We start from the raw sequence: 21,450 nt of genomic DNA, 5'->3' as shown, positions 1-21,450 counted from the left end.
AAGAAAGAAGACAAGAAGTCTGGCTAGTTCGCGGAGGGTTAAAGATTCTTGTTTCAAGACGGACATGATCTCCGTGCGGATCTTGGCAATCTTCTTGGCAGGAAGAAGGAGAAGACATTTCAAGGTGTCTAGAGTGAAACCAAGGAATTCTATGGTCTTCCAGGGAGAGAGAATGGACTTTTCTCTGTTGATGATGAATCCTAGACTCTCTATTAAATTCATGGAAGTTTTTAGATCTCTTAGGAGGTCTGAATGGGATTGGGACATGATAAGAATATCGTCTAGGTAGATGATGAGACGGATACCCCTTTCTCTTAGAATTGTAACGATACACTTAATAACTCTGCGGGAAACACCAAGGGGCAGAAGAGAGGCCGAAGGGTAGAGCTTGAAACTGAATAGACGTTCCTTCCAAGCAAATTGAAGGAAAGCTTGGTGGTCTTTGTACATAGGGATGGTGAAGTAGGCATCCTTCAAGTCCAACTTGACTAGCGAGTCTCCTTTGAGAAAGAGATCCCTTAGAAGGTGGATACCCTCCATTTTGAAGGGACGATAAACCAGAAATGTGTTGAATTCTCGAAGGTTTATTACGGGTCTCTACCCTTTGTCCTTTTTCTGAACAAGAAACAGTGTGCTTATGAATCTTGCATAGGACCAGGGAACCTCCACTATTGCGCCCTTTTTGAGCTTAGAAATAATTTCTTCCTCCACAATCTTTTCTTGTTCGTCTCAAAGGACAAAGGGTTGGGGTAAACACGTTTGGAAGGGGACCTGTAAAAAGTCTATCTTGAAGCCCATAACGGTTTCTAGAACCCATTGGTCCTGGGTGATTGAATCCCAAACATGATAAAACTGCTTTAGTCTGCTCCATACTATGGGAGGGAAAGAAGAAGAAAGAGTAGTACTTACTTGTAGTATTGGAGGTGTTGGGAGTACCACGACCTCTTGAACCTCGGTTTCTCAGACCTCTTCCTCTTTGGGGGAAGAAGGGTTGTCTAGGGGGGTAGAAGCCTCTTCCAGTTCCTCTGAATGACAAGTAGGGCCGTTGGTTCCCTCGGCCGGAAGAGCGACCCCTTCTCCCGGCCTGACCAAAAAGGTTGGTGTTAAACACACGTCTAAGGTTGTTTTGTGCCCTATCAAGGGCAGTGAAGGTCGACACATATTTGCCAATCTCCTTAATTATATCCTCTCCGAAAAGGAGACCCTTGGGATTCTCGGAGGGTTCTCTCTCTGCTATGTCTCCTAGTTTGGGGTTGATTTTGTTTAAAATAGATCTCCTTCTTTCGACATTTAAACTAGAATTAGCGTTGCTGAGGAGAACGCCAGCCCTTTGGCTCCAGCCTCGGATCAGGTCAACGTTTAAAGGGGTAGAAGAGAGGTGAGACTGCTCAGCCATGTCTAAGATTCTAACTAGAGGTCCAAGGACATCTAAAAGTCGGTCTTGACAGCCTTTAAGTGCTCTCTCCAGTCCTTTTCTAGGGTCTCGCCCTAACTTGAATAAAAATTTGATAAGGTCTGGATCCAGGTTAGGAGTCTGACAGACCTTTTCCCCGAAAGTAGGTCTTGGAGATTCAGATCTCATGGTATTTCTTGTATCCCTATCGAGAAGGTTTCTTAACCAACGAGTCACAAAGCGGGAAATATGTTCCTGAGGGAACCACTTTGAACTATTAGGTCGTGAGATATTAAGTGGAGAGAACATCTCCTCACCAATAGGGTTAAGAATATTATTTCTAGAGGCTGGCTCAAGATCAGGTTGTAGAATAAAGTCAGGTTCAACCTCATCTAGGTCGAAGACGAACTAGTCGTCGGGATCCCTGGAGAAGCAGCTTTCAGAGGAAGAGGTATCAAATTCATTGTTATCATTTTTATTACCACTACTACATAATGTGTCACGAGGGACACCGTCCAAATTTGTGCCGCCATGGGCACCGTTCAAGCAGTATCGCGAGTGACATCAAGGTCAAGTGAGGCGTGATGGCCTCCCATCCAAAGTGAGGTGCTGGGACCTCCTGTACTGAGCGAGGCGCAAGGGCCTGTAGTGCTTTCGCAATGTTTGGTATTTTTAGACCTCTTACCGTGTTTAGAGGGGAGGTCCTGGGACTCACATGGTCTCTTAGTGGACATAACTTCCTTCAAGGATGAGATCATACAGGATTTAATCTCCTGTTGAAGGAATTTCCTAAATGAATGGTCCATAGGCGCAGGTGAGCTAGCAGTAGCATCATCTGAATCCATGTCGGACATGGTGAATCTCCAAGAACCTTGAGTAGGGGTTTATGTGATTAACAACAGAGAATAATGAGTTAAAATGAATAATAATGAGTATCCAATATTATACAATTAATAATAAAGAATTTCGAATATTTCAAAGTCCTCTTTCCTCTTTCTTTTTTTTTTTATATATTATAAAACTTCAATTTCTATAAAACCTCTTTTCTCTTTTTTTTTTTAATTTTATGCAAAGGGGGTAAGGGTTAGGTAAGTGAGTGAAAAGGTAACCTCTAAAACTCACGAATCTGAGAAACTAATTTATAATCGTACTAAAATTCTTATTAATATAAATAAAAGCGAAAGAAGTGCTAAAAAAGGGGGCAAGTCTCCAGAGATATCGCGTCTGAAACCGTAATCTCAGCAAGTATCTCCGGCAGCGGCTGAAATCAAGCAACTGACAAGGAGCGATAAACGCTCGAGCTCAGCCGCTGCCGGAGGAGAGAGGAAAGGCGCTTTGGGGACGAGGCACGCAACGTGGGTGTTGCTAATGACCGCTCCTCTAAAGCGCAGTGTCCAAAACGTGTGGGGAACGAAATAGGAGCGGACGTGAGAGAAGTCCCGCTTCCGAAGTGCTGAGAGAAACGGTGAGACAAGCGCACGCTCGCGCAAGGGGTAAAGTTAAAAAAGGACTCATATTAAGGAACGCGACAGACAACCATAAATTGGAAGTCGGTAGGGAGGGGGGAGCCTGCGCCACCACGTAAACGAGGGCAATGAAGAGAAAGCGAAAAAGCAGAGGCAAGCCAAATATTAGGTTAAACACGCAATCAGAAGGCTATAAATAGCGCAAAATATCAAGCAAATTATTCACAATGACAAGATAATGATATACAAGAGCATAAATATACAAAATATACGCTTAAAGTGCATAACAAAAAGAAACCATGGAGAAGTAGGGAGTAGTGACTTATCTGCTGGTGAGCCGCTTTTAAAAGAGGCAGATCATCTCCTGGATACATCCTTTGTCCACTGTTGTGTAAACTCTAGAGCTTTATCCTTTATGATGTAGTGCTGTGTACCGAGGAAAGAAAGGCAGGAGGCAGGATGTCTTCAAATTAAGTAGAGACTTTTATTCAAGTCTTGAAAGCATATCAAATAACGGACCCACAGCAGAACAGCACGTCTCAGTAGGAGCCCAGAGAAGAATGCTACAGAGTTCTAGAATAGAAGAATTGAAAGAGTAGAATAGAAATAGAAGAAAGAAGAGATACAAGAGAATGTTACACATCTTCCCCTTTTCGGAGAAATAATAAATGATACATTACATGAAACATCAAATAAATAATGTACAAGAATGCAACATTTAAAGAAATAAATTATTAAGATAAGACAAAATCTTTAAATCGAACAGGTAATTTACAAATCCTTTTTGAAGGTAAAGAGGAAGTAGAAATCATATCATAAGCATCAACAATATTTTCAGTAGTTGGAATAGAGACCACATTTCCTCTTGAAGTAGAAGATGTGGAAGCAACAACATTACTATGCAAATTGGATGATGTTACATTTGAGAAAGAAGTAGAACCTTCAAACAAAATATAATCACCCAAATCATGATTAATAGCAGTTTTTTTTTTATAAATCACAGCTTGCTCATCAGAAATAGGAACAAGTCTATTCTTGCTCCACCATCTCCCATCATGAAGTAAACAAGAACTGAGACCAAATTTTGAAATTTTATAAGGAAAGGAAAAAGAAGATTCTCCCTTCTTGACATGAAAAGGTTTCTTAATTAGGACATACGAGCCAGCAATAAAATCCGTTGATTTAGCATGTTTGCGAATATCAAAATGATATTTTTGCTTGCTTTGTGCTAAAGCAACAGATTGTTGTAAAACAGACTTGTTACTACTGGTTACACCACCTGAGGAAGAGTTAGAAGCATGTCGCTCCAACCAAGATGGAAGAAGCAGAGTGCGGCATTTTCTACCTCTTAACAACTCAAAAGGGGTGAAATTAGTTGTTGAATGCGGTGAATTGTGATATGCGTTGACCTTATTTTTAAGAAACAGATTTACATCTAATCCAGAGGATAAAGCGGTCTGAACCCCTTCTTTGAGAAAACGGTTCGCTCTCTCAACAAGTCCATTAGCAGCAGGACTGTACAAAGCAACCTGAATGTGTTTAATGTCCATAGACTTCAAGAAATCTTGCATTGCATTAGAAACAAAATGAGTACCGTTGTCCGTAACAAGCTCTCGTGGAGGACCTTCAGCAGAAAAAACATTTTTAAGGAATTGTAAAACAAAATTGGTTGAGGCTGATTCAACAAAAGAAAAATAAATCCATTTTGAGAAATAGTCAATCAAAACTAACAAAATTTGGACGAGGTAGGTAATAAATTAAAAGGTCCAGCAAAATCTAGAGCAACTTTTACCCATGGACCTTCAGGTAATGAAACTGGACGTAATGGGTTTTGTGTTGTCCTCCAATGTTTGTCCGATACAACACATTGAGGACATACATCAATAAAACTCGAAACTTGAGAATTTAAAGAAGGCCACCAATAATTCTCATTATGTGGAATATTACGAATGGGAGGCCAACCTTTAACAATAAAATGTGAAATTCTATTCAAATCATGATCAGTGGAAGTAGCTTCAAGCCAATCTGTTTCAGAAATGGCACCATTAGATGAGGAAGAAATATCAATGGAAGCCACTACACAATCAAATTCATCAATGACATCATCAGTTGTAGTAGGTAAAGGAAGCCGAGAGAGGCAATCTGCCCTGAAATTTTTCCCACCTTGGATATATTTAATGGTAAAGTTGTATTCTTGCAACTTGGATAAAATACGTACAAGACGAGCTGAAGCTTTACCTAGACCATCTCCTTGCAAAAGATAAACCAGAGGTTTATGGTCAGTGTACAAAGTAAACGAATTACCCCAAAGATAAGTTTTAAATTTGGAGACAGCCCAAACACAGGCTAAGGCCTCTCTTTCAATTGTCGAGTATTTTGATTCTGCATGAGTCAAAGATCTCGATGCAAAAGAAATAGTGCGATCCTTACCCAAATTATGTTGCCCAAAAACTGCACCAAGTCCATTCAAACTGGCATCAACAGTAACTGTGCAATGATGACCATGAACAAACGGGCTGAGCGCAGGAGCATTGACCACCAATTGTTTGATATTTTGAAAGGCAGTATTAGCATCATCTGACCAAATAAAACTAGTACCCTTCTTGAGCAAATTTCTTAAAGGTTGAACATATATCGAATACTCATTTACAAAACTAGCATAGTACTCGCAAAGACCTAAAAAAGATCTAAGAGTATCTTTATCAGAAGGGGGAGGAGCTTTAAGAATGGCCTCAACATTGCAAAATTTTGGTTTAATACCTTCAGGGGTGATAGTATGACCTAGATAATCAATTTGTTGTACCAAAAATTTACATTTGTCTGGTTGTACTGTAACCCCTCTTAATTTCAAAATGGAAAAACGTTTATGCAAAATGCACAAATGTTCCTCCTTGGTCTCTGTGAACACAAGAATATCGTCTTGATATGCCTGGACATTTTTCATGTCCTTAAAAAGGACGTCCATGACTTTTTGAAAAACCGAGGCTGCCGAGGCCAAACCAAACGGCAGCCTCAAAAATTTGAAAGCTCCAAAAGGAGTAACAAACGTTGTAAGTTCTTGAGACTCGTTAGTAAGTAATATCTGGTGATATGCCGAACGGAGATCAATACTAGAAAAATATTTAGCATGACCAATGTTGGCAAGCATTTGTTGAATATGCGGGAGAGGATGACAATCCACAACGATATTGCGATTGAGAGACCTGAGGTCCACACAAAGACGAAGATCTCCATTTTTTTTTTTAGCAAGAACAATGGGAGATAGAAACACTTTTGAATAATGCTTGTAGGTAAAAGAGGCTCGCGCTGTATCAAACTGCTGTATTAGCTTCAGTTGAAGGAATTTCTGTGCCAGTAGAAATCCTCATAAATCACGCTGACAGCAAGTTAACTATTAAGCGCTTTTAAAGTTAAACATGTGAAACTCACAAGCACTGCTGAAGCACGATAAATAATTATTGAGACAGACCTGTGCTGCTGCTTGTAAACAAACCGTCAGCTGGCAGAGATGAAGGCCGTGGGTCCGATAAGATTTAGCAAAGTATCTGGCAGCTAGCAGGAAGCTCCGTAGCGCATTAATGAAATGAAGAATAAATGCGTTTGAAAGTACTGATCATGAAGAGCTTCCAACGTCAGCTGGGCAGGGATCCTCGATGTAAAAGTTGAATGGGAGTAAGCAGAATATGTTATCTGCTTTACCCCACTCCTGGTACCAATAATATGTACCGAGGAAAGAAAGGCAGGAGGCAGGATGTCTTCAAATTAAGTAGAGACTTTTATTCAAGTCTTGAAAGCATATCAAATAACGGACCCACAGCAGAACAGCACGTCTCAGTAGGAGCCCAGAGAAGAATGGTACAGAGTTCTAGAATAGAAGAATTGAAAGAGTAGAATAGAAATAGAAGAAACAAGAGAAACAAGAGAATGTTACATGCTGTGAGTTGCTATCAAAGGATAATGCATAATGTAGCCTCCGGTCTTGTAATGAAATTGTTGTGCCAGCTTTCAGGCTGGAGCCTCTTTAAGACACCTGAGTTCGCGCAATTATCAGCAGCACAGTTGTTAGTTGGTTACAGGAAAATCACCAGCACCTTATGCTCAAATATATCGCACACTAACGCCAGGTACCGTGTGGTGGGGAATTATTGTCAGGTTGACATTTCATTAGAGAACAGACACAATCTGTACAAACTCATACATGCAGACGGCCACATGCAAACACATGCACAAGCGACATGCACTCTCATGCCACACAAACACTCTCTACTCCTTCCCTGAATCCCTCTTCATCTATCAGCCAAGATTTTAACATATATCGCAGGCTGGTAGGTTATGACTTATGAGCCTGGGACTTCCCGTCCCCACACTCCGTGCCTTTCATCTTTTTGCTTTGGAGGTAACATCAAACACACAGCTGGGAAAGGCAGTCAGCGCTCTGAAGTTCAGCATTGATGTTAATAGCTGGACTGAGAATCGAGCTTCATTGCTTGCGCTGGAGTAAACAGCAGCAATTTCAAGTTGCATGGTCCCCAAAATGTACACTTGTGTCCACCGTGCACCCCAAAAACAAGCAGAAACCAGTAGCGATCCGCGCCAATTCATTAGTGTACAGCGTCCACGCAGACGCTAAATAAATGGGGGCTGTAATTGACAGTCTTAGCTGTCACGTTTCAGTTTACATTGTTTGGGGTAGAATTGCAGTCGATTTTTCTGTAATTTGGATTCTCTTCACGTCGTGGGTGTGTTCGCCTTACGTGCTGTCGAATTTGCTGCTCTAGTTCTCCAGTTGGAATAGTCACAGTTGGTTTCTGTTGATGTATTTTTCTTTTCGACCAGAAGGCATGTCCTCGGGGGGGGGGGGTGAGGGGGCTGTGGGGAGGATAGATGTGGGTGTAGTGACAGAGCCATGGCTAAAAACTAGAATGTGAGATGGGCATGAGAAGTGCCCTGTTGGTGTATGGTATTCTCAAGTGCTGCTCAAGGCAAGTTTTTATATTCTGTTTTGATGGCTGTACATGTGGGTAGGCAGTGTGCATCATCTTCTGTCTTAGGGACACACATAGTCATGCACTGCTAGCATTTTTCAAAATGTCAGCTGCCTTATTTCCCATGCATTAAGTTATCTCATTGGTTCAGGGTTTTGTTTGTACTGTTGATGCAAGTGGTTTAGTGGCTTCTCAAAAAAGTGAATAGCTCACTATGTTTGCCATAGCAGAAACCTGTAGGATTTCAGTCATGAAAGAAACCCTTAGAAAGGTTGAAATGCCTGAATTAATTTGATATGATGTTTAGAAAAATGCAAAATCATACAGTGAATTCAGGTATTGCCCAAACGAGCTGTTAAATGTGAAACATTTGTAAACTGTCTGCCTTCCTTCTGCAAATATACTTTCAGCAGTTTGGACCCTTCGAAATATGAAAATACTATCTAGTAGGCACTCCTATTTATTAATGGAACACAGAATGTGGAGTTAATTGCATATTCGCACGCAAACAGTCAACAGGTCTCACAAACATTCAGAAAAATTATTCACTAGAAGCCATAACCTGGTTTTAATCACCCCTACCTCTCTTAATGGTCCCACATTCTTGAGTTGATGTGACCACCTGGCATGTTGCCCTCTCATGCTGCAGTGCTTAAAAATGATTGGGTGAAGGTTTGATAGTATTTACAGCATACTGCAAGTATCTAGGTTTGCTCGATTCTGAACACGAACGTATCTCACACAATTCCACAACTAACAAATCCAAACCAAACCACATAATTCCACTAAAAACAACATATCCACTCCACTACAAACAAATACATATAAATCGCAAGCAAAATATTTACTACACTAAAAAGTCAAACTTTAACGAATACGAGACTGATTGCATTGCAAATACTTGTTTAATATTGGCTCCAAACAGGGGCCCGCCCTTTTGCAACTTGAGTGCTATGGACAGTTCCGTGTGATGTGGAACATTTAACCGAGGGAAGCTGTTCTGCAGGAAGCTCATAAATACAACCTCTTGCTGTAGAAGGCAGCAAGGGAGGGAGGTAAGAAAAGATGGACTGGTGAAGAGAAGTAAGGATGGATGGAGGGATGGAGGGATAGATGGATGGGTGGGTGGATAATATTGAGGGTTGAATCGAGATGGATGGGAAGAAAGAAGAGAGAGGGTGATGGAGAGATGGGTGGGTGGATGCAGAGATAGAGGAGGATGAAGGGATGGATGGAGATAAGGATGAATGGATGAAGAGAAAAGACTAATGGATGGACAATAGATAGAAGGAAGGATGGATGACAAAGCAGAATGTTTGTTGGATGTATGGATGGAAAAGTACATAAAGGCTGGAAAGTAGGAAGGTCAAGAGACTGAAAGAAGGATGGAGAAAAGGAAGGAAGGAAATTTAAGAATATTAGAATTCCCTCCGGGGGTGTAATTTCCTCAACAACTGAGGGGTTCGCTTTCATCACCCGCTCGCTCAGAATTATTTGGGTGATGACACCCCGCCTAATAGTCTTAGTAAATGCCCAGTGTGTCCACCACGTGTGCATTTGTAATTAAAGAGCATGGTTTCAAGAGTAAGGAGCGTTTAGGAAGAATGTTGAGACAAGCCACATATCTCGTTAGAGGAGAGCACCACTGGCTGCCATCTTGAAGGTTGGTATGAGAGGGTACAGGTGTGGAAGAAGTGCTTAACTTGTGCCAGTGGTTGCAGGTGTGGAGCTCTGGGACTCATCAATGGGAAACCGGACTTAATACCCAATATCAGACTTTTAACCACAACAAAAGAGAGAAAGGTAGTAAAGCAGAGCTGGACTTGCCATTAACTCAACCTGGCTAGTCATGGATCAGCCGGCCGCAGAAAAAGCTTTAGGGCTGGTGCCCTGATGTCCCAGGGCCATGTCACTGCACGTGTACATTCATAATTATATGGGGACCTGAGGCAGTAGCGGCCAGTATTGGAGAAGAGGGGCAGGCAGTGGGAGGAGAGAAGACATGACAAACACAACAAATAAAGGGGGACAAGAAAAAGAACTTACCTGTCGCATTGCCGGTCTTCGCCTCCTCTTGTGGCTCCACTGAAAGCACAGGCTCCCAGCCTCTGTTGCAGCCAATCCTGAAACTGCTCTTAGACATGACAGCAACTTCAGGATTGGCCTGAGTGCCAATGATTTATGCTCCCAGGGAGACTGGGAGCCTGTGCTTTGCTGTCTCCAATCCAGCAACACCGCTGGGTTGGAGAGAGCCTTAGTGCGCATGATGGTTTGGCCAGCCTGAGACGGCCAGCCAAACCATCATTCGCATTGATAGCAGTGCTCACCACTCTCTTCCTGCCTATCATCCCCCTAGCCCCAGCCCCAAGAAACAAAATAAAACGATAATTAACCACAGTTTACTATCATTGTATTTATTTATTTTTTTACGCTGCTGGCAGGGGGCGGCACTTTTCCATCATAGCAAAGAAGCCGCCACTATTCTGAGGGCAAACGTGTCTGTAGCTGCGATCTGCTGGACACCTTCAGAGCTGCAGCTCCTCCCTCCCAGGCACATTGTAAACAAACACTGGCCCCTCACAGGCACCTATGTACAGCTCATGGTCACAGTGTGCAGGGCTGTGTGTGGCGGAACTGCCAAGAGAAAGTTGAGTTGTATCGGTTCCATGTGGGTCGGTTGAGGGGTGGCAATGTTGTGGTGTTTGAGTGTGGCACTTGCTGATAATAGCGCTTAATTTGTAAAACAATAAGTGCCAGGGCCCTCGTCAGGATGCCACAGCAGCTTGCACCACACACTGTCAGCGCTGCCAATGGCAGTACCTACACAACTCCTAACCCTCACACCGATACAAGTGTGACAATTCAGACTGTTTGAGGCCCCCAAACCTATCAGTATGGCTTTGGAGGTTGGTATTAGTTGTTTACAATGTATATTGATTTAGTAAACTGTTTTTGTGTTCATTTTTAAATTATGCAAACAGCGCCACCATGTGGCAGTTGTCATAAGTACTAGTGTTGGCAATTAAGTGCTGGTGACAAGCACTAAAAACCACTGGCTCATATTAAGCACTGGCTGCTGAACAGACCTGTCAGAGTCTGGTGTAGAGCACACTTCTGGCTCATCTCTTCACTGCTGGTGGTGATGCCCTATGACAGCTACAAGGAACAATGGACAAATTATCACACAACCTAGGGCGGCAGAAATCCATGCATAACTCCTAACTAGTAGTAGAAATTGAATGGAAAAATATCCCAGAGAGGTCAACCCCTCAGAGAATCTGAAAAGAAGCACTGAGCCGGAAAGTGTTGTGAAATCCCAAGCAATAAAGGAGTGTCCCCTGGGTGTTATGAGAGTCTGCTTTCAGGATAACACAGGGGGCCAGTGGTGTAGAAGGGACCCATAGCCACAAGTTCCTTGTTTGTATTCAAACCTTTTGAGATTTTAGTGCCAAATGTCCCTGAGTTTTTATCTTTATCTGGGCTTAGACTCACCAAAGAATACAGAACCACATGCATTCTTGAAAAATACTCTGAATTTCTAAATAAACAGAAATTATACTCACTGAAGGAATCCTCATGAAAAAATGACCTACATCTGTCCTCCTAAAAAGACTATCAACTCAGATGAAATATCACAGAACGCAAAGAAAAACAACTCTCTTCCTATATCAGATAGTTCTTAACATCACTATAAAGATCTGATGTTCTTTCGAAAATCCCTGAAGACTTAGTAGCACTTTATCTTCCTGGTCTTATTCCTTCATCTTTCACTCTTGATAGCAGCAGCACCATGACGCCTCAGGGCATTTGAGCGCTATATAAACTTAAAAATCAAAATCAATCAATCATCATGGAAGGAACTGAAGGATTATCTTTTACATGACAGAGGATAGTCTTTCTATTATGACTTCTATGCTATAGACATAAGAGAAAGACTATCTTGATTTGCAGAAGGTCTGGCCTTTCTGTTATATATAGTGCACTCGACATAAGAGAGACTGTCTTCAGCCATTGTTAGAAGGGCTATTTATTAAGGATGAGATACAGTAGGCTTGGCTCATTCCGGCAGTGGTTGGAGAGAAGGGCTGAGGGGGCCTGATCACCCCGCACAGCATATACTTAGCACTTGGCCGACGCTTGACAGGTTTTCACAACATGCAGTTGTATTAAAATTCTGATATGCAGGTGTCAGGCAGAGAAAGTCTGCCCCTCTGCCATCACACGCCTGGCTCTCTGTAATGCATGTCTTCTAGAACCAAAACAGAAGGTGCACTACCCTTTCCATCAGAGAAGGACAACCTCTACCACAAACTGTATTGCAATTATCTACAAATCCTTGTCGGAGTCCCTACCTTATGCACCTTGTCACTAAAAAGTGCGCATAAATATAATGTATTACATTTTTCATACGTAGATGCAAATCAGCTACTAAAAGTCATAACTTAATCTTTCCTTTGTTGTAACGTTTTCAAAATTCACAATATGTACTTAACTCAATGATCTTCTTCTTACACAGCCAGAGGACAGAAGTCAAGATCCTCTGAATAATTATCTAATTCTATCTGCAGGGCTGGACTGGCCGTAGCGGACACCAGGCGTTTCCCTAGGAGTCTGGAAGGTGGGGGCCATTTTTACAGTGGTGGAGGCCAGTTTTGTTACTTGCCCCCACCCCCAGGGGCTGGTCCATAAATATTGCCTGGGCTGCTTTGGGTTCCCAGTCCGGCCCTGTCAATCCGACAATCCAAAAAGACCTAAACTCTCCTCTGTACTTTCTTTCCACTTCTGTTCCATCGATCTGAACACCTCTTGCAATGCTTCTTCCTTTCGAACTTCTTCTTTTTACTCCTCCTCAGAAACTGCACATACCTTTTACAAATTCCACAATTTGTTATTATCACCAGACGTATCAGATACCTCTCTGGAATAGACAACAAAGGAAAGAATAAGAAGTGACTTTTAGTAGCTGGTTTGCATCTAGATATGGAAAGGGTAATAAATGATTGTTAAGCGCTGTTTTTAGTTACAAGTTATCTGATATGATGCCCAAGCCACTACAACAAATAACTGTAACTGATGAGAGTGATTACAATAAAATTAAATACTTGATATTATGTGCAAAAGTAATATTCTCATTCTTCAATTGTCTTGAAATGGCCATTACCGTGAAGTTTCTTTAGTACAATAACGTCAATTTACATGTACATACACTTATAATAAAAGAATGCTTTTTAAATTCACATTGTTGCCTAAATTGCATAGTGTATATGCTAGATGAACTATATCCAAAAAGCTGCACCATAGATGGCAGCCATATTAAGTGTTCAATTTATTTTTAAAGTCTGCAGTCTGCTTTCTATTTCCTTGGTAAATACTTTGTTGTACAGCTTATACTTTCCCAAGTAAAACTGTGCTTTGTTGGACAACATGAACATCAGAACTGTGCAAGACTGTTTCCACCTAAACCATCAGGATATGTTGGCTTAAGTCCTGCTAACTCACAGTGCACCATCTGTACCCCTTACCTGACAAGATAATAAATGGATTGTGCAACCCTGACTCTACAAAGAAATCATGATAACAGATATAGAACATTTTAGTTTGATTGCTTTATGCATACCCAAAGAAGTACACAAGAAATGAACAACATGTAGTTTCAATATTTATTGACGCATTGTGATTCTTTAGTAAAATAAATAGGAAGAAACAGAATAACATAATTAGCATGATGAGAATGTTGAAGGAGATAAAAAGTTCAACCATTGTGCTATAACAGTGAATATATATGCTGACATACAAACACTAAAATATATGTACTCCAGCCTAGCGCTACCTAACCTTGTCTGTATAGGGTCGGTGAATTTGCAGAATCCATTTAGGGTGATCTAACTCCCCATTACCTGTGGGAAAGTGTCATCAGGCTGCCCGTCTTGGTGAAGGAATGGGCAGAGGTAGACCGGAATCAGCTCGGCGGTAATTCTGGCTTAGAATGACCTCTCGTGTCAGCGAAGTGCTCCTCTAACTAAACCAGTAAGTTATGCTGTATATATAATAAACATCACCCATGTTACAATACCAAAGGTCCAGTCAGGCCGCTACTGTTGATTCTATTGTGATGTCACCAAATGGACAATAATAACAACAATATTTTGCATAGTGAACCTAGCACTTGTACATAATGGTTGAGGTATTGTGATAATATGCCTACAAAGTAGAAGTATAACAATACTGTGTCAGAGAATATTATACTGCACAGACATGCAAGTAAATGTGTGTCAAATGTCAACGTGTTTAGGAAAAGGAGGCAACTAAAAACGTGAGCATGCAAAATGGTGGTGTCCCTGCTCGCGTCTAATGTACCCACATAACACCCACTCCTTGGATGCGAGTCAACTAAAAATGCTAACAAATGCATATAGTTGAAGAAACGTAAAAGCATAAAAAGCAGTATGCTCTTTGAAAAAAAAAGCATCTAGAAAGCCAAATCACATTAAAATCGATTTAAAAGCGTATATTAAAAACAGTTTAGGATGATTCAAACATGGCCGAATTAAAACATTTCACATCACTCGAAACTGGCAGGTTGTTTATGTGTTCCAAGCTTGAGATGAAACATTGCTGTTCCCAGCAACCACAGACAATGTTCCCAGATGCACCCAGGGCATCAGTTGCAAAGACCAAATATGTTCTGGGTCATTCCACTCAGCATCTGCCAAGGGATGAACAGCCACTACAGAATCCGCAGAGGAAGAGCCAAGATCCAGATCACCAGGTGCCGGAGCATCCAAGGAAGGTTCATAGAATGCATTTAGAAGCAACAGCAAGCGTAAAAGACAATGGTACAAGTGGGCTTTTAGAGGACCCACCAGCAGTTCTATGTCTGGAGATTGAACCAGTTGTGTTCATAAGCATATGTCCAGAGAACACTCAAAAGTGCACAGCAGAAAATGTCTGGACGTAGTGTAGCCAGACAAGCCGGAAGGACAAGAACCAATGGTCATTCAGTTCCTAAAGCAAGGGTGTGCCAAAGGACTGTATCATATATCCACAACATGGGAGCACATGTGATAGTGTCATTCCAATTTGGACTCATGATGGGACATCCATTTCAGAGCAGACAAAATAAAAGCCCAGCGCCAACAACCAGGAAAAAGGATAAGCGGTAAGCCTCAAAAAATGCTTCCAAGCATGGAGTGTATGAATTATGGACTAACTCTGAAGAATGTCTGGAAGGTGCTAATCAACCCAGAGCCAATTGTTTTTAAAAAAAAGTGTGCTACCCCCGCAGTACCAGACAAGCTAAAAATGTCATGCAAAAGCTCCCCAAAATGGTGTGGGAAATTAGTGCGTAGGAGCTACTGTATCTTAGAAGAAGACCTTGCAACTTGATGATCACCAGTCTCCCTTGCAGATGTTAAGGCCACATCCTTCTGATCAATAAGGCTTTCAGTCTGCTTAAAGCATCAAAGTGCACAAGCAAAAGCTATAGCGAAGGCCAACACGCTGCATCCCTAACTGTGTGGGCAGGTTGAAACAGTACGTGCATACAAGTCACGACCAAAGAAACCGTTATCAGTTATGTAATTCCCAGTTTCATCCCACAGCAGCTCTGATCATTCAACATCAAATAACTCCCATTAGAGAGTAACCTGAAAGCCGGACAATTCATCGCAACTGGCAAACACAAGTTTGCCTTAGACCAATTACATCTACAAGGACTGTCCCAATTTTCTCTCCCAACAAATCTGCAATAAAGTGTTGTATTCAAAGTCTGAACAAATGCAAGAACGTCAGTCAGAGAGAAATTCACCCATTGCACCAAATGCCCTGATAAGCCAAGGTCACCTTGGCTTCTCAGGGCGTTTGGTGCAATGGATTGAATACGACACTTTACTGCAGATTTGTTTGTGAACTTCTATTGGAATAGTTCGCATGAGAAGTGTTACTTCTGCAAATTATACATATTTTTCTTTGGACCTCAGGGCTCTAAGGATCAAGATTTCAACCATCTACTTGCTTTGGATATACTAGGCGTATACTGATTAACGATTAGAGCCTTGAAAAAGTCGTCTTGTACGACGAAACTTGTGTCGGCTATTGTGTAAATTACACTGTACAAGAAACGGAACAATTCATTAAAGTGAATGGAACCATCAGTCTTAACTCTTGGAGTCTACTTTATTAGTATGGACCTGTCTATTTGACAGACTATTTACTTTTCCTCTTTGCAGTATGTTTATGTATCACTATCTGCGTTTCAGGGACTTCTCAGATTCTTATCGTGAGAAGACCCTGCCTCCTGGTTATTAGCTGAAGAAACAGTTTCTATCACGTTGTAACAGTTTCTATCATGTCTTCATGTTCCAATTGGCTTGTACTGGGAATAAAGTGTATGCTCTGGACTGTTGAGTTGACAATTGTAATTTGTTGATTTTTCTAAGCTGCTTACTATTTTTGCATTAAAAGCATGTTAGACTTTAAGTCCTAGACATGTTGTGTTTTATTTTAAAGATGGTGCATTGTCAGTGGAAAAACATCTCTGCATAAAGAACACAGGATAACGCTGGACCGGACTCCATACAATGATGCCCTACTTCAGAGGTAAAGAAGAAATCTCAACAGAGTAACTGGGATGGAGCATTGCCCAGCACTGGACCTAGAGAACTGACTAAACAGCGTGAGCACATTGAACCAAAATTTAAGTAAACTCTAACTGCCTTTACTGTATATTTTCTTGCTTGCTGCACATGGCCTGGGTTGTTCTGTGGTTGTCAATGTTTTGTTGAAAAGGGTACGCACAATTGTCATTAGAGTAGGAGACAATAAGGATAATGTTATATTGTATGCACGGCAAGGAACGGAATGAGTCTGGTTCAGCCGTGGTAGTGCGAGCAGGCTGTAGAAACAATGTAGAAACAGGGAAGACAGACAGGAGTGGCAGGACCCACAGCACAGACTCTTGAAGGATGAATTTCCAAGAGAAAGAGGCCATCTGAGGTACACGTGCGAGCCCACTAAGTGTTGATGGAAGGAACAAAATGCTGAATTCAAGGGGAACTTTGGATGTGAGTGTACAATACCTCCCCTCCAGATAAGATCCTGACAGGGGCGTAACACAGGCCCCCGCAGCCCCCGCAGTGCGGGGGGGCCCTGCGCTCCAGGGGCCCCTGCGGGGCCCCTCAGTCTGAGCAGAGCCAGCAAGGCACACCACGTCATCTTCTCAATTACTTAAGGTGCAGGCCGGGCCGGCCTCTGAAAGTGTGCCAGGCAGGGGGGGAGGGGGAGAGCGGAGGGGCGTAACAAACACCCCCGCGGTGCGGGGGGCCCCCCAGTCTCCAGTAGATGAAGGGGGCCCCTCAGCTGAGCTCTCCGGTAGAGAGCTGTCTCTCTCTCTAAAGCAGCTGCTGCTGTCTGCAGCCTGCTCCTCTCCTCGCGCTGCTGACCTTTGACTGAAGAGAAACAAAGTATCAACTTCCATTGCTTCTCTTCAGTCAAAGCCATGAGCCAGGCCCGGAAAGGGGAGGCGGTGGGGGACATAAGAGACTATTCTCCTCAGGGCACTATTCCTTTGAGAAGGGAGGAGGCCAGGGCTGTGAGGGGTGGGGGGGGGGGGGGGGGAGTTGTCAGGGTTTGGGGGCCTACATGGGCTGGGGACCTCTTAATGTGACTGTGGCACCCTTAAAAAACGGCTTCCCTGCCTCCCCCCTCCAAGTTATCTAAAGACACAATTACAATGCTGAAGCTGGCTCGGTGTTTCCACATCAGCATTTTAAAAGCATGCTTACCTTTTCTGGATGATTTCAGCCGGCTCGACGACGCATGTCTAACATGCGAAAGTGAAAGTGATTTGCACACCCCTCTTGAGTGGGCCCCGGTAAATGTGGAGAGCTGGCATGCTGGCATGTGGCGAAGACCAGTGTTCTGCTTTGTGCTTATGCACAGGTTGGCTCATGGTGAATTATAAATATTAGAAAGAGCGCTCCAGATGCAGAAGCACTTCCTCAACCACCAAGTTTGGGACAAAGAACGAGACAGTGAGTACGTTTCTTTTTATTGTTGAAAGGTCAAACAGAGGTCTCGGTGGAATGGGATAACGGGCCTGCAAGTAAGGGAAGATTATCTCTGTTCAGACAGCCTCTCCAACATACGTGCCTGTGTAATATAGGTTGTAAACACTGTGACATTTTTAAGAACTTTTATACATAATAGAAATTGTGTTTTCCGACAAGTCATGGTTCTTTTAAACAAAATACAATTTTAATTGCTTGCTTTATCGTAGTCAGTTTCACGCTCACCCTGACATCTGTTTAAGTCCTCCAAGTCATTTGTTATTCTCTCGGTGTACCAAGTCAACCTACCCTCTGAGTTCATAAGCTGAGTTACAGTGACAATCGTTATGTACAGCACATAGAGGTGTCAAAATGGCATTTGTACAAACATTAATTTTATTGTGAGAGAAAAGCATCCTCATTAAAACATGAATGCGTGTGAGGGTGATGTGCTCTCTGCCCACCCTTTTTTGGGCGATATATTGTTGGTAGTTCTTAGTATTTAGTGTGTATCCTTGGCTTGGGATGATGGCACTTTCCTTGTATAGCCTGAGTACATATGGATTCTGGATGAAAACTGCAAACTGATAGTAGAGCACCTGCCATGCATTTAGTAAAAATAAAAAGCTTGTCTATTAGGTCAAAATTATTTTGTTTGAAGAAAGTCATCAGCTTACGTTTTGGAGTCCAGGCGGAGGGGGAGAAGGGTGTAAGGCAGAGGGGAGAAGGGTGTAAGGCAGAGGGGAGAAGGGTGCAAGGCAGAGAGGAGAAGGGTGCAAGGCAGAGAGGAGAAGGGTGCAACGAGGAGGGGAGAAGGGTGCAAGGCAGAGAGGAGAAGGGTGCAAGGCAGAGAGGAGAAGGGTGCAAGGCAGAGAGGAGAAGGGTGCAAGGCAGAGAGGAGAAGGGTGCAAGGCGGAGAGGAGAAGGGTGCAAGGTGGAGAGGAGAACGGTGCAACGGGGAGGGGAGAAGGGTGCAAGGTAGAGAGGAGAAGGGTGCAAGGCAGAGAGGAGAAGGGTGCAAGGCAGAGGGGAGTAGGATGCAAGGCAGAGGGGAGAAGGGTGCAAGGCAGAGGGGAGAAGGGTGCAAGGCAGAGGGGAGAAGGGTGCAAGGCAGAGGGTAGAAGGTTGCAAGGCAGAGAGGAGAAGGGTGCAAGGCAGAGAGGAGAAGGGTGCAAGGCAGAGGGGAGTAGGATGCAAGGCAGAGAGGAAAAGGGTGCAAGGCGGAGGGGAGAAGGGTGCAAGGCAGAGGGGAGAAGGGTGCAAGGCGGAGGGGAGAAGGGTGCAAGGCAGAGAGGAGAAGGGTGCAAGGCAGAGGGGAGTAGGATGCAAGGCAGAGAGGAGAAGGGTGCAAGGCGGAGGTGAAGAAGGGTGCAAGGGGGAGGGGGAGAAGGGTGCAAGGGGGAGGGTGAGAAGGGTGCTGCAAGGCAGAGGGGAGAAGGGTGCAAGGGGGATGGAGATGAAGTTAGAAATGTGCCCCCCGGAAACAATTGTGCGGATGCCCATGGAACGCACACTACTTTGTGAGAGAGAGTGGGAGAGAGTGGAGAGAGAGAGGAGAGAGAGAGAGTGGAGAGAGAGAGTGGAGAGAGAGAGTGGAGAGCGAGAGTAGAGAGAGAGAGTGGAGAGAGAGAGAGGGTGGAGAGAGGGTGGAGAGAGAGAGTGGAGAGAGAGTGGAGTGAGGCAGTGGAGAGAGAGTGGAGAGAGAGAGTAGAGAGAGAGAGACAGTGGAGAGAGAGTAGAGAGAGTGGAGAGAAAGACAGTGGAGAGAGAGTAGAGAGAGAGTGGAGAGAGAGAGTGGAGAGAGAGAGTAGAGAGAGAGTAGAGAGAGAGAGTGGAGAGAGAGAGTGGAGGGAGAGAGGGTGGTGAGAGAGAGAGTGGAGAGAGCGTGGAGAGAGAGTAGAGAGAGAGAGTGGAGAGAGAGAGTGGAGAGAGAGTGTAGCTAGACAGTGGAGAGAGAGATAGTGGAGAGAGCATGGAGACAGTGGAGAGAGTGAGCGAGAGAGTGGAGAGAGAGTAGAGAGAGTGGAGGGAGACAGTGGAGAGAGAGTGGAGAGAGAGTGGAGAGAGAGTGGAGAGAGAGAGTAGAGAGAGAGAGAGAGAGAAAGTGGAGAGAGCGACAGTGGAGAGAGAGAGTGGAGAGTGGAGAGAGAGTGGAGAGAGAGAGAGAGAGAGAAGAGAGAGAGTGGAGAGACGAGAGAGAGAGAGGAGAGAGAGAGGAGAGAGAGAGGAGAGAGAGAGTGGAGAGAGAGTGGAGGGAGACAGTGGAGGAGACAGTGGAGAGAGAAGGGAGAGAGAGTGGAGAGAGAGTAGAGAGAGAGAGTTGAGAGAGAGTAGAGAGAGAGTGGAGCTAGACAGTGGAGAGAGAGTGGAGAGAGAGAGAGAGAGAGAAAGTGGAGAGAGAGACAGTGGAGAGAGAGAGAGAGAGAGAGAGGAGAGATAGAGTGAGAGAGAAGAGAGAGAGTGGAGAGAGAGAGAGAGAGTGAGGGGAGAGAGGAGAGAGAGAGAGTGGAGCGAGAGAGAGAGAGGAGAGAGAGAGTGAAGAAAGAGTGGAGAGAGAGTGGAGGGAGACAGTGGAGGAGACAGTGGAGAGAGAGAAGGGAGAGAGAGTGGAGAGAAAGAGAGTGGAGAGAGAGAGAGGAGAGAGAGAGGAGAGGGAGAGGAGAGAGAGTGGAGAGAGAGTGGAGGGAGAGTGGAGGGAGAGAGTGGAGGGAGACAGTGGAGGAGGCAGTGCAGAGAGAGAGTGGAGAGAGAGTGGAGAGAGAGTAGAAAGAGGGTGGAGAGAGAGTAGATAGAAGGTGGAGAGAGGGTGGAGAGAGAGTGAGACAGAGAGTGAGAGAGTGAGAGAGTGGAGTGAGTGAGTGGAGAGAGAGAGTGAGAGAGTGGAGAGAGAGAGTGAGAGAGTGGAGAGAGAGAGTGTAGAGAAAGAGAGAGTGGAGAGAAAGTAGAGAGAAAGTGTGAAGGGAGAGAGGGTGGAGAGAGTGGAGAGAGTCGAGAGAGAGTGGAAAGAGAGTAGAGAGAGTGGAGGGAGACAGTGGAGGGAGACAGTGGAGAGAGAGTGGAGAGAGAGTAGAGAGGGAGAAAGTGGAGAGAGAGACAGTGGAGAGAGAGTGGATAGACAGTGGATAGACAGTGGAGATGGAGTGGACAGAGTTGAGAGAGAGAATGGAGAGAGAGAGAGAGTGGAGAGAGAGTAGAGACTGGCTGACTGACTCAGAGACTGAATACTGACTGACTGAGAGACTGAGTGGCTGAGAAACTGACAGAGAGAGAGAGAGAGAGAGAGAGAGAGAGAGGCTGCCTGACTAAGAGAGTGACTGACTGACTAACAGAGAGAGAGAGAGGCTGATTGAGAGTGAGACTGACTGAGGTAGAGAAATACTGACTGACAGAGAGAGAGACAGAGAGAGAGGCAGAGATTGACTGACTGAGAGAGATAGACTGATTGACTGCGAGAGAGACTGACTGACTGAGAGAGACTGACTGACTGAGAGAGACTGACAGGGAGAGAGAGAGAGAGAGAGACTGACTGGGAGAGAACGAGACTGACTGACAGAGAGAGA

At 43.9% G+C, this 21,450-nt stretch overlaps 1 protein-coding gene across 2 annotated transcripts in view; it reads left to right on the top strand.

The window, feature by feature from the left end:
* Positions 1-21,450, top strand: part of FAM167A (family with sequence similarity 167 member A) — a 332,782-nt gene that overhangs the window by 53,835 nt on the left and 257,497 nt on the right. For both annotated transcript variants that reach the window (XM_078647572.1, XM_078647571.1), the window contains one exon: positions 16,353-16,518. The gene's annotated coding sequence lies outside the window, so the exon portion shown is untranslated. The remainder of the gene's footprint in view (positions 1-16,352; positions 16,519-21,450) is intronic.

This window comes from Lissotriton helveticus, chromosome 6 (assembly GCF_964261635.1).
Source record: "Lissotriton helveticus chromosome 6, aLisHel1.1, whole genome shotgun sequence".
Lineage (NCBI taxonomy): Eukaryota > Metazoa > Chordata > Amphibia > Caudata > Salamandridae > Lissotriton > Lissotriton helveticus.
The sequence above is the reverse complement of the archived record's forward strand: the minus strand, read 5'-3'. Positions and strand labels throughout refer to the sequence as shown.